The sequence below is a fragment of the Schistocerca piceifrons genome, chromosome 7 (genome assembly GCF_021461385.2).
Source record: "Schistocerca piceifrons isolate TAMUIC-IGC-003096 chromosome 7, iqSchPice1.1, whole genome shotgun sequence".
Classification (NCBI taxonomy): Eukaryota; Metazoa; Arthropoda; class Insecta; order Orthoptera; family Acrididae; genus Schistocerca; species Schistocerca piceifrons.
Window position 1 is genome coordinate 186,008,446 of NC_060144.1, and position 13,634 is coordinate 186,022,079.

Here is a 13,634-nt window from a genome sequence, read left to right on the forward strand (position 1 = left end):
CAGGAAGTCGTTTCTGAAAGTATTTGTATGGAGTGTAGCCATGTATGGAAGTGAAACGTGGACGATAAATAGCTTAGACAAGAAGAGAATAGAAGCTTTCGAAATGTGGTGCTACAGAAGAATGCTGAAGATTAGATGGGTAGCTCACATAACTAATGAGGAGGTATTGAATAGAATTGGGGAGAAGAGGAGCTTGTGGCACAACTTGACTAGAAGAGGGGATCGGTTGGTAGGACATGTTCTGAGACATCGAGGGGTCACCAATTTAGTATTGGAGGGCAGCGTGGAGGGTAAAAATCATAGAGGGAGACCAAGAGATGAATACACTAAGCAGATTCAGAAGGATGTAGGTTGCAGAAGGTACTGGGAGATGAAGCTTGCACGGGATAGAATAGCATGGATAGCTGCATCAAACCAGTCTCTGGACTGAAGACCACAACAATAACATCTCCTCTCTGCACGCACTCACCTCGCTGTTGAGCTCAAAAGTCATGCGCCGGTGGGAACATGGTTCAAATGGCTCTGAGCACCATGGGACTTAACATCTATGGTCATCAGTCCCCTAGAACTTAGAACTACTTAAACCTAACTAGCCTAAGGACATCACACACATCCATGCCTGAGGCAGGATTCGAACCTGCGACCGTAGCAGTCGCGCGGCTCCGGACTGAGCGCCTAGAACCGCTAGACCACCGCGGCCGGCGGTGGGAACATGATTGGCTGGAAATGACTGACAATAAGCTCCGTTTAGTCAAGCCCACAACGCGTGTGTGGTGTACTTCTTCCAGCCCCGTAGACGAGACGAGGTTGTCCGCAGCTCGTGGTCGTGCGGTAGCGTTCTCGCTTCCCGCGCTGGTTCCCGGGTTCGATTCCCGGCGGGGTCAGGGATTTTCTCTGCCTCGTGATGACTGGGTGTTGTGTGATGTCCTTAGATTAGTTAGGTTTAAGTAGTTCTAAGTTCTAGGGGACTGATGACCATAGATGTTAAGTCCCATAGTGCTCAGAGCCATTTGAACCACGAGACGAGGTTCTCCTCACTCTGCTTCGGATAGGCCACAGTCCTATGACGCATGGCTTCCTGCTCCGGCGAGAGGACCCTCCAATGTGTGGTGCTTGTGGCGTCGAGGTCACTGTGAGCCACGTTTTATTGGATTGCTTTTTATTTTCTGACCAGCGGACCGCGGCTGCCTTGCCAGTGGATCTGCCATTTCTTTTAGGAAACACTCGGACGAATGTGGTTAAATTTTTAAAGTCTTGTGCCTTGTAAAATGTTTTTACAAAGATTTTAGAGAGAGGGTCTTAATTTGCTCACTTTGTGACAAGCTTGCCCATATTTTATGTAAGTGGCCAGCCAATGACACTTTCCTGTCGCATTCTTGCTGCTACTTTTTCGCTTTCCTTATGTTTTACTTTCTTATGTAGCATTTTCCTTCTTTTCCTGCTTTCTTTGCGTGTGTGCTTCGGTTTTACTATGTCTGTCCACATTAGTGTCTTTTAATGTGTGTCAAGGCGCTGATGACCTTGACGTTGAGCGCCCATAATCACCAAAACACACACACATTTATATCGTTGCTTAGCAACAGCAGTATCCTAGTGCACTGTCTCCACACTGCATTTGCTCGACAATCTGAACTATAGACACGGCCCTATCAGGAACTAACTCGATCACGTGACTAGTGTAGCCATTTTATCCTTCAAATTAGTGGGCGCCGTTACTGTGCACACAAAACGACTCTGACCGTAGCTGTGCAGACGGTTCGGCAGGGGTCAGCTGTATTGGTGTGGGCTCAATTTTGAGCTACCACCTCGCGAAAGGGGTGGTGAATCTCGTTAGCTATAGCATATGCGCAAACGATCGTGTTAACCCCCTTATGACATTATGACCAATAATTCAAGAAATATAGACGTACAAAGTCAGTAGTTTCTCACTAGAGAACCGAAAAAGAAATAGGAACAAGCAAAACACCTCATAAAACAAGAAACGGATAAAAATGTAGCCAAGATAGACACGAAGCCCATGCCTACCACAGTAGTACAAGTTTATAAGCCAGCTGGTTCTGCAGGTGATGAAGAGATTGAAGAAATGTATGTTGCGATAAAAGAAAGTATTCAGATAGTTAAGAGACACGAAAATTTCGTAGTCATGGGGGACTGGAATTCGATAGTAGGAAAAGGAAGAGAAGAAAAAGGAAGAGAAGGAAAAGTAGTAGGAGGATATGGGGTGGGGGTAAAGAATGAAGGAGGAAGCCGTCTGGTAGAATTTTGCACAGAGCACAACGTAATCATAGGTAACATTTGGTTTAAGAATCATGAAAGAAGGTTGTATACGTGGAAGAGGCCTGGAGACACCGGAAGGTTTCAGATAGATTATATAATGGTAAGATAGAGATATATAGCTGAAACCATGTCAATTCTTGTCTCTCCAGTTTGTCACAATATTGTGCAGCCGTATCTGAATGGTTCAAATGGCTCTGAGCACTATGGGACTTAACAGCGCAGGTCATCAGTCCCCTATTACTTAGAACTACTTAAACCTAACTAACCTAAGGACATCACATACATCCATGCCTGAGGCAGGATTCGAACCTACGACCGTAGCGGTCGCGCGGTTCCAGACTGAAGCGTCTAGAACCGCTTAGCCACTCCGGCCGTGTAGCCGTATCTACTGGACTGTTGAATTCATACCTCTGTAACAGCATTTGGTGATGATTTCTACCCACTCAAGGTTTTAAATTGTCAGACATTTCCAGGGGCACATATGGACTCTGACCACAATTCATTGGTTAAGTATTGCAGATTAAAACTGAAGAAACTGCAAAAAGGTAGGAGTTGAAGGAGACGGGACCTGGATAAACTGAAAGAACCAGAGTTTGTTGAGGGTTTGAGAGAGCGTTACAGAACGATTGAAAAGAACTGTGGTAAGGGATACTATAGAAGAATAATGGGTAGCGTTGAGAGATGAAATAGTCAAGGCAGCAGAGGATCAAGTGGGTAAAATGACGAGGGCTAGTAGAAATCCTTGCGTAACACGAGAGATGTTGAATTGATGAAAGGAGAAAATATAAAAATGCAATAAACGAAGCAGGCAAAAAGGAATACAAACGTCTCAAAAATGACATCGACAGGAAGTGCAAAATGACTAAGCAAGGGGCCGATCTATGAAGAATGGCGGTACTGGATGACTGAAAATCTGTTACCTTTCCAGCAGCGCAATGTGGCGACTGGCGATTTGCCTAAATTCTATTAGAGGTCCTTTCTTGAGTTACATTAGTTACTAATAAATTCATGTGATTCGTATAATATCAACGTGTTTATCGACAAATTAACTCTCTCCACATGTGTTTGCAAAACGTGTCGCCACCGACTTTAAAACCGCGCTGCGCAAAAATCGACATAACTTTCTGGAGCAGCATGTACTCAGAAAAATAGAAGGTACCTTAAAGTTACCGTTATGCTGCACTGAATTATTCCCTCATGGTTGTATTTCTTTTAGAAATTCTGCCTCTAACCATGCTCAAAATCATTTCAAGTGAGTCGACAGACATTCTGTAGTATTCTAAGAACTTGTATGGATTAGCATTCAGTTTGTTTGTAGGAGCAGTCGCGCTTAACCCAGTATTTTCCTTCACGACATCGTTGTCGATGCCTGTTCACAACTATCGCAGTAGATAATGCGGGGACCACATTCTTATTTATCGAAATTCAGTTCTTACTTAATACTAACTGTGCACAGTGAACGTTTGCAAATCTTATACCGAGACACCTCCGATCGTAATTCGTGGGCTCCAAGCTGCGAGAGAAAACCGCACTTGCGGCCACCACTGAATGTGCAGAGCGTGTTGCGTGAAACAAGGGCAGCTGTGTGAAAACGTACTTGTGTGGCCGTAGGCCGTTAACATCAGAACGTTTATTGACGAACACATGCAGGAAGGAGTGGTAGTGTAGACGGAGGTGCCGGAATGTGCAAACAAAATGTTGAAAGTTGAGTAAGTCGAAATTGTGCAATTTAAGGCCCGAAAGACAAAATGCTGAGCGGATTGAGACAAAAGTATCTACCCCAAAGAAACGAAGCAAAGTCCACAGAATATACAATGAGGTGACAAAACTCTTGGGGCAGCGATATGCACGTAAACAGACGGCGGTGGTATGGCATATACAAGGTATAAAAGGGCAGTGCATTGGCGGAGCTGTCATTTGTACCCAGGTGATTCATGGGAAAAGGTTACGGACGTGGTGATTATGGCCGCACGACGGGAAGTAACAAATTTTAAACGCGTAATGGTAGTTGGGGGTAGACGCATGGGACATACCAATCGCTAGGGAATTCAGTATTCCGAGATCCACAGTGTCAAGAGTGCCGAGAATACCAAATTTCAGGCAGTACCTCCCGCCACGGACCACGCCGTGGCCGACGGCCTTCACTTAACGACCGAGAGCAGCGGCGTTTCCGCGGAGTTGTCAATGCTAACAGACAAGCAGCTCTGCGTGACATAACCACAGAAATCAATGTGGGACATTGTTGTTGTTGTTGTTGTTGTGGTCTTCAGTCCTGAGATTGGTTTTATGCAGCTCTCCATGCTACTCTATCCTGTACAAACTTCATCATCTCCCAGTACCTACTGCAACCTACATCCTTCTGAATCTGCTTAGTGTATTCACCTCTGGGTCTCCCTCTACAATTTTTACCCTCCACGCTGTCCTCCAATGCTAAATCTGTGATCCCTTGATGCCTCAGAACATGTCCTACCAACCGGTCCCATCTTATTGTCAAGTTGTGCCACAAACTCCTCTTCTCCACAATTCTATTCAATACCTCCTCATTAGTTATGTGATACAGCCATCTAATCTTCAGCATTCTTCTGTAGCACCACATTTCGAAAGCTTCTATTCTCTTCTTGTCCAAACTAATTATCGTCCATGTTTCACTTCCATGCATGGCTACACTCCCTACAAATACTTTCAGAAACGACTTCCTGACACTTAAATCTATACTCGAGGTTAATAAATTTCTCTTCGTCAGAAACGCTTTCCTTGCCATTGCCAGTCTACATTTTATATCCTCTCTACTCCGACCATCATTTTGCTCCCCAAATAGCAAAACTCCTTTACTACTTTAAGTGTCTCATTTCCTAATCTAATTCCCTCAGCATCACCCGACTTCATTCGACTACATTCCATTATCCTCGTTTTGCTTTTGTTGATGCTCATCTTATATCCTCCTTTCAAGACACTGTCGATTCCGTTCAGCTGCTCTTCCAGGTCCTTTGCTGTCTCTGACAGAATTAGAATGTCATCGGCGTACCTCAAAGGGACATACAATAGACGTATCCCTTAGGACAGTGCGGTGAAATTTGGCGTTAGTGGGCTATGGGAACAGACGACCGACACGAGTACGTTGCAAACAGCAGTACATCGCCTCAGTTGGACCCTAGGCGACTGGAAAACCGCTGAGCTTATAAAAAATTTGTATCATCCAGACGTTTCCAATTTATCAAGAGTAAACAAACCCGTTTTCTTAATCTATTACGGTGAGCGCTTTCAAAACTTATAAGTCCGAAAGCTTTGTTGCAAAGAATTTTTCTTTTTAAACCAACCCGCTGTATTCTATTCTATTTCTGTCGAAATAGTTTTTGTGTGTGCTGCATAGGTATTGTTAACTCCAGATTCAAGAAAAGATCCAACAAAACATTTAAAAAGACTTACATTGACGCTGTTCAAAAATGGTTCAAATGGCTCTGAGCACTATGGGACATAACTTCTGAGGTCATCAGTCCCCTAGAACTTAGAACTACTTAAACCTAACTAACCTAAGGACATCACACACAGCCATGCCCGAGGCAGGATTCGAACCTGCGACCGTAGCGGTCGCGCGGTTCCAGACTGAGGCTCCTAGAACCGCTCGGCCACTCCGGCCGGCATTGACGCTGTACAAAGAAGAGTAGCCACCTGAAGATGGAGTCACGGGATTCAAAATGTCGCAGTGTACGATTTAAACAAAGCGATTGATGACATACATTGGTCGGACCACCGTGTTCAGCTATTGCAACGGTAACAGAGATGTGCGAAACATGTGCTTCTCCATTCTCTCTCAGAGTGGGGCGCGGCCTTTATTTTAGGAGCTCCAGAGCCGGCTGTAACTCATTTGCTCGCCACAGGGGGAGAACTGAGCTCTCAGCAGTGGTCTCGCGGCTTCCTTGCAGCGATGCTGCCCTGTCGCAATCGCAGCTGGTCGCCGGCGACCCCACGCTGTGATGTACGGGCTCTGAGCGGCGCGGCGTGAGCCGGGGGGGGGGGGGGGGGGGGGGGGGGATAACAGGAGGAGCCACCACTCACATCCGGCGGGTCACGCCCCAGCTAACATGTTGTAGTTTCTATCTGGGACGAAGCACAACGTTGGCCTTGGAGCAGTTCAAATACAGTTTACAAGGGTTTGCGTTTACAGCAAATAGTCCACGCACTGAATCTAACACGCTTTAGATTCTATCTGAGACGGAGGTAAATGTTATCCCAGGGATAAATTGAATATAGTTCACAAGTATCTCGGTTTACAGGGCTGCTAGGAGAACTACCATAGCCCACCCTTATTTACGGTAGTCTATGGCAGCCTAAGATAGTTTTAAAACTGTACTTCACACCTGACCAAGAAATCTAGGGAATTTGTCGAATATCGTGTAAGGACATAATGTCTACTTACATACTTACACGATATTTGACAACTCCCCTAGATGTCTTGGTCAGGTGTGAAGTAGAGTTGTAAAACTATCGTAAACGACCTTAGACTACCACAAGTAAGTGTACACTATAGTAATTTTGCTAGCAGCTTTGGCCAGCTATGGTCATACCCCCGTTACCTGTATGTTTGACGAGTTGCATACCTACAGGGCGTTAGAAAAGGTAGATCATGTGCATAACAGATTCTTAATTTAAAAACAAAAAATGGTTCAAATGTCTCGGAGCACTATGGGACTTAACAGCGGATGTCATCAGTCCCCTGTAACTTAGAACTACTTAAACCTAACCAATCTAAGGACATCACACACATCCATGCCCGAGGCAGGATTCGAACCTGCGACCGTAGCGGTCACGCGGTTCCAGACTGAAGCGCCTAGAACCGCACGGTCACACCGGCCGGCCAGTTTAAAAACAATTTTGAGAGTGAGAGCTATACAAAATAAAAATACAGTAGTTACTTTCGTAGACTTCAAGAAGTCGGTTGACAGAAAAGCACTATTCCAGATACTTTATGAATCAGGGATAGATGAAAACACCAGAAGACTTGTTGAACAAACGCTCACAGACACATCATCATGAGTTAAGTTTCAAGGCGAAATTTCTGAACCATTAAAAATCAAAGCAGGAGTTCGACAAGGAGACGGACTGTCAGCAATCCTCTTTAACTTGGTTTTAGATAAAAAGAGTAAAAACATGGGAAAATACATTAAAAAACAGAGGCACAAAGGGTATAAGCATGGGCCAAGGAAAGAACAAATTTGAAGTGAAATGTTTAGCCTTTGCGGATGATATGGCATTGATAACTGAAAACCGAACAGACGCAATAGTTATGCTTGAGCTGTTACACGAGATTGCTGAAAAGACTGGGCTAAAAATATCCTATGAAAAACCGAGTATAGAGAACACAAACATAATACAGAAAAGTTTATGAAAACAAAGTATGGAAAAATTAAAAGAGTTGATAGATTCAGATACCTCGGGGAGTGGATCCAAGCCAATGGACTGGATAACAACAAATAAAGAAAGAGTAAAAAAGTTAGAATTTGCATATAAATTAACACAAAACTACTACAATAAGAAATCAATATCCACACAAGCGAAGATTAAACATTATAATTCAGTTATTAGGACACAAGCAACGTATGGATCAGAGTGCCCAACACTGAATAAGAAAGGCGAATTAAGAGAACTAGAAAAAAGAGAGAGAAAAATACTAAGAAAAATGCTAGGTCCTGAGAAAAGCAAGGAAAATCGGTTGATGAAAAGGAGAAATGGAGACTTATACAAAAATACAGAAAAGATCACAGATACAATGAGGAAGAGACGGCTAAAATTTTATGGACGTTTAAAAAGAATGGAAGAAACACGGATTACAAAGAAAAATTTTAATTACGTTAGTAAGCTGAAAAAAACTGTAGGATGGATAGAAACAGTAAAGAAAGACGCCAACAAAATAGCTGTTACAGAAGAAATAATACGTGACAGGAATCACTTCAGGCTACTGATAGAAAACGCAAACTATGAAGAAGATGATCCAAAACCTCGACCCAAGAGAGTGTGGACAGATGAGCAGAGACGAGTAGTTGGAGAGAGAAAATGAAGAAGTACTGGGAAGAACAGAAGAAAAAGAAACACCATAAGTCTTAAGTTGTATGCGATCCATAGCTGGCCAAATTCATACATAAAAAAAGGGCGTTACCTCATAACGATCTCTTACTTTACGTAAGCGAACATTGTCGTTCGATATTCTCCTAAAAAGCGGAAGTGGTGAACCGTCTTGAAACTGAGAGGGTGTATGTCAATGGCCGAGTAACCTACGGAATATTTTTGTTCCACAGAGCTGTCGCCCAATCTGTTACTTAAGAACAAACAGTATTTATAGTAAAACTGGAACTGTCAATGGTTAATTCAGGTTTTATTCGAAAATTGTTTATTTGTAACGTGAAACAGACGGGTGTAGTAGTAAAAATACAGAAAACAATCCAGATTTATAATTTAGAGCTAGAAAATGCAACATCCCCAACAAAAAGGTAAAGTTAAAAAACGCAAAACAAAAATGTATTAAACATTGCTTCAATACTTCGTCGAACTTACATAAAACACGTTTCTGTTATTCATAAGCAACTGTCGCATTTATCAGTAATAAAAGGAAACTCTTGCTTTCGATCATAACGAACGTTTTATTGAGCACAGAATAACAACAATTATATATATACAAAGGGGTCCAAGAAAATGTATCCACTGCTTAAAAGTCCATAACTCGCAAACTAATTGACGGAGTTTTCTCATTTTTGGTGAAAGTGTAGCTTAAAGTCCAACTAAAAGATATCACTGTAGGTGTTCGAAATGCTCACCGTTAACATTCACACACAAACGATGCCGCCGAACTGCAGCACGAACTACTGACTGCAACGTGTTCAGTTGGATATTTGCACATGAATGTACGATGGATTCTCGAAGTTCATCCAATGTGCGTGGCTTTTGCCGATAAACGACGTCCTTTAGTGTTCCCCACAGGTAAAAGTTCAGAGGAGTTACGTCTGGGGAACGTGGTGGATACTCCGCAGCACCTCTACGGCCTATCCATCTTCCTCGTAGATTTTCGTCGAGATACGTTCTAACACGATTTTGGTAGTGAGCTGGGGCACCATATTGTTAAAAGTAAACTCTTCCGTTTCCATACAAGTCTCGGATGGCAGGTAAAATGGATGTCTGAAGTTTTTGAAGGTACACCTCACCGGTAACTGTGCCGTCAAAGAAGAATGGCCCAATCAAGCCCCGGTAAGACAACCCACACCAATTCAATTACTCCTGGCAAATTCACGGCTTTGTCTCCATCGACGTACGGATTTTCGGAGGCCCAGTAGATGCAATTGTGGCGATTTACTGATCCATTGAGTTTGAACTGTGCCTCATCAGACCACACAATCATCACTGCAAACTCTTCATCGTTGCGCACCATGTTAGTAAACCACTCTCAGTACTCCATTCTACGATCTGGGTCGTCCTCGTTCATTACGTGTAGCAATCTTGGGATGTAGCACTTCCACTTTGCTGGCTTAAAAATTCGCCGAACACATGAGCGACTCACCCCAGTTTCACGGGCACACTGTCTCACAGACTTCAGTGGTGAGCGAGTGAATTGTAACACACGACGGGAGTTAGCTGGACTTGTTGCTATTATAGGTCGTCCAGATCGTTGTTTGTGTATATCTTGAACACAGCCTTCGGCTTCAAATTTGTCTCGTATGCGACGAATCGTTAATCAAGTCGGTGGCTCTGTTTTTTACTCATTTCGCCATTGCCATTGAACCTCATTAATGTTTCGTACTTAAAATACCACTTCAAAACTGACTTCCTTTCATCGAATGTAAGCCTTGCGCCAGCCATGTTTACTCGAGTAACTAGGTGCAACTAAGAATAAAACACTACCTGGCGACTGTCACACGACAAAACAAAACAACGCAATACAACGCTTGTGTGGCGATTGCCGGAATTACAAACTATTACACTACCAAAGATGAGACAATTCCGTCAATCAGTTGCCAGTTATGGACTTTTAAACATTGGATACATTTTTTTGGGCCCCTCTGTATATATCTGTGCATTTAAACCGTAGTTGCATCAAAATTAATTCCTGTGGTTACGCAAAAGTACAGAAGTTACGCAAGCAACTAATTTTTGCAATTTATTTTCTTTAAGGATATAAAATACACAATGGACTAAAAAAAGTTATCGGCTTCCATTTTCTCACTTATACGTTCATTTATGTTTCTTTACCTTCCAGTTCAACCAAGAGTACCAGTAATCCTACGTTTACTACATCGTTTATATAGTGTACCATAAATACCGAACTGTTGTTTTGGCAGAGCGCAATCTGGTGTCAAGTACTTCGTTGCTCGCTGTATGGACTACAACCAAACCACCGAGACAGTAGCTCAGCGTGTTCGGTCAGATTGCTGGCTGGCGTCTGTAATAGAAAACAAAAGTGATCAACAACTAACTTCAACGGATGTCATGTGACGTGCGCTACGTCCAAGTACAATGCACAATAAAGAACAAAATGCAAAAAAAAAATGTGTGAACTGTTCACGCTGCGCGTCACCCTAGCGACCATTCTCCTGCGCGGTAAAGAGCAAATCTGTCAACAGAAATTCAAATGTGGCAGAATGGCACGTTATAAAAGATGTGTAATAACAATATTTAAAAATATAAAGCTCCTTGCATTTAAATGTTTTAGTTATGACAAGCCTTTTGCAATGTGGTGATATTTATCCGCACGACAACTTCGTGTGATGTTCAATGTAAAATGAACAAGTTTCATAACAAAAAGATTTTTCAGACCTGAAGATGACGGCAAAGTGTGTCGAAACCGATTGTCGTAAATAAAGAAATACTTTTGCGATCTACGCTGTTGAATGTTTTTAGCAACTAAAATAGATCGCTCCTAGAGTACTCTCAAAATGAGAAAATTCAATCACAAAATTTAGAATTATTTGGTTATATTTCATCAGCTTTTAGTACCTTACTTCCGCCATAGCGAATTTGGTGTTCTCTCGATGTATCAAGCCCTGGTGGCTATTTCACTTCGTCATTCTTTGAAAGCATTGACTTTGAAAATATATTATACTGACTTGCATGCACAAAGTGGCAAAAACTATGCAATCGTACTTGGTATCCAAATAAAGCACAGGCTCGACTCTGTATGTGCTTGTCGTTAAAAAGACCCGAGAGGGTGACAAGCTATCCGCAGTTCAACTTCCAAACAATGTCTGCACAATCCTGATACAGAGACCTGAAACCAAAGCAGTGACACACACACACACACACACACACACACACACACACGCGCGCGCGCTTTGGAGGACTCGAACCTCCGACGGGGAGAGCCGCGCGAACCGTGACAAGGTGCCCAAGACCGCGCGGCTACTCCGCACGGCAATACGAGAAGAGCAAGACCTCACTTCCCTACTTTCGATTTAAAAAGTTAATCACATTTAGATATAATCTTTGTTGGTTTTCGCTGTACAAAATCTGCGAATTAAATCTATTTTCCTCTGAATACCACTACCTTTATCTTTTGCGACATAGCTCTCGTACAGCATGATCATTTCATCACAATATAGATAATAAATGAAATTTTACACGTTTTTGTATGTACAAGATTAGTTTCACAATAACAGAAATTGAAAGTGGGACACCTCGCGACGCCTCTTCGCCCCCCACCCCACCCCCACCCCCCCCCTTCCGCATCGCAGACCAGCCGCGCTGAGTGCTCAGCTACAGAGACAAACATGAACACGACGAGTTGTATTAAACACTAATATTTGGTGTTCAATATAACCCAGTCCGCTATTTAGTAACTTACAAATGCAAAAAACAGACCATGTACACACAGCCTGTAAACTAACTCGTTCACGTCATTTCGATAAAAATCGCTCAAATGATCCACGGGACATGTAGCTAATTATAGCTAACCAGCACAGTAAATTCAAGTGCGTCCATTTGCATACCTGATTGGACATTGCGTATTTTAATTATTCACGCTGTGGGCAGTTGACATCAGTACCAACTCACAGTACCTGCTTGTTACGTATATTCAGTTGTCTCATTGGCTCTGGGAACGCATGTGCAACGACTTGGCCGGTGGGATAACGGCTGGCTCCCGAGGTTCGCCCTCGACTTCAGCTCTCGCCACCGCTTTACGTTCTCGCTCGGTCGCTTTTGTTCCATTGTTAGCGCCAGTCTGGACCCAGCGCTTTCCCGCTGTGACTATTCTTACTTCATTACGTTACATAAAACAAAAACTTGAGCAAGAGGCTGCACCGTCTCGAGGACGTTCGCTGAGCCTAAGAAACACAGACAAAGGAAGGGGACGAAGATGAGGAGGCCTTCACGTTCTGTCGACGCGGTCATTTGAGGCGGAGCACAAGTACGCCTCGGACAAGGATAAGGAAGGAAACAGGATCGGTTAGTCTGAGCAACAATGTTTTAACCCTTAGCTTCCCAGGTCATTTTTTGGTCACACATTGTCCCAGCTGCTGTCTTAGTGACCGCTGTATTTACATAACCACAAAAATAGCATTCAGCAATTTCAGTGGAACAATTCAGGTTTTATGTAAAAGTTTACATCAGTACCAAACAAAAAATATGCATCCAAATAAACTTTAAAGTTAATTTTTAAGAAAAAACACATTTAAATGAGAAACTACTCAAAATGAACGTAATATAACATGATAATGTTATGAAAACTCAAATACCCTGCACTCCAATTTTTACTTTCTGCTATAATTTTATTATTATTATACATGTAATAATAAAAACATAAACTCTCACGAAACGTTCAAAAAATTAAAATAGACTAGTACCGTAACTTATATGTGTTTAGTTTCCTTCTCAGAGGTTTTCTTTTCACTCGCTGGAAATCTTCGTAGAGATTTCAAGTCAGATTGGCTTCTTGCAACAGTGGCAAACATAAGGTGTTGTTTTTTGATCACAGGTGGAGCATGGTTTGCGTTTTTCCATTCGTTCTACGACGACTTCCACTGTTGATTATGCTACACCCAAAACATGAAGTTCACGGCGTATGTGATACTTATCGACAGGCTTTTTGTCTGTGGTGTCACCAACGATTTTACAAGCTTCCTTAAAAATTAAAATGGTTCACCTGAGTATTATCTTTGTAGAAACTGTAAAGGACAAACGCATTCACTTCACTATATCCAACATGGAAGAGGCTTCGACGAGCAGCGATATTTGTTTCGACCTAATGTATTTCGAGGAGAACCTCTAGTTAAAGATTCAATCTCCACACTTCTGTCTTCATCACTTTTATCACTTGTTTCATTCAAGGAATTCACAAGTGGCACATTCGCACTGTTCCTATACTGTATTATGTCCAC

General features: G+C 42.7%; 1 protein-coding gene across 1 annotated transcript in view; it reads left to right on the top strand.

Annotated features, from left to right (window-relative positions):
- The window catches only part of LOC124805539 (protein goliath), a 663,220-nt gene that overhangs the window by 564,968 nt on the left and 84,618 nt on the right, over positions 1 to 13,634 (top strand). The window lies entirely within an intron of this gene.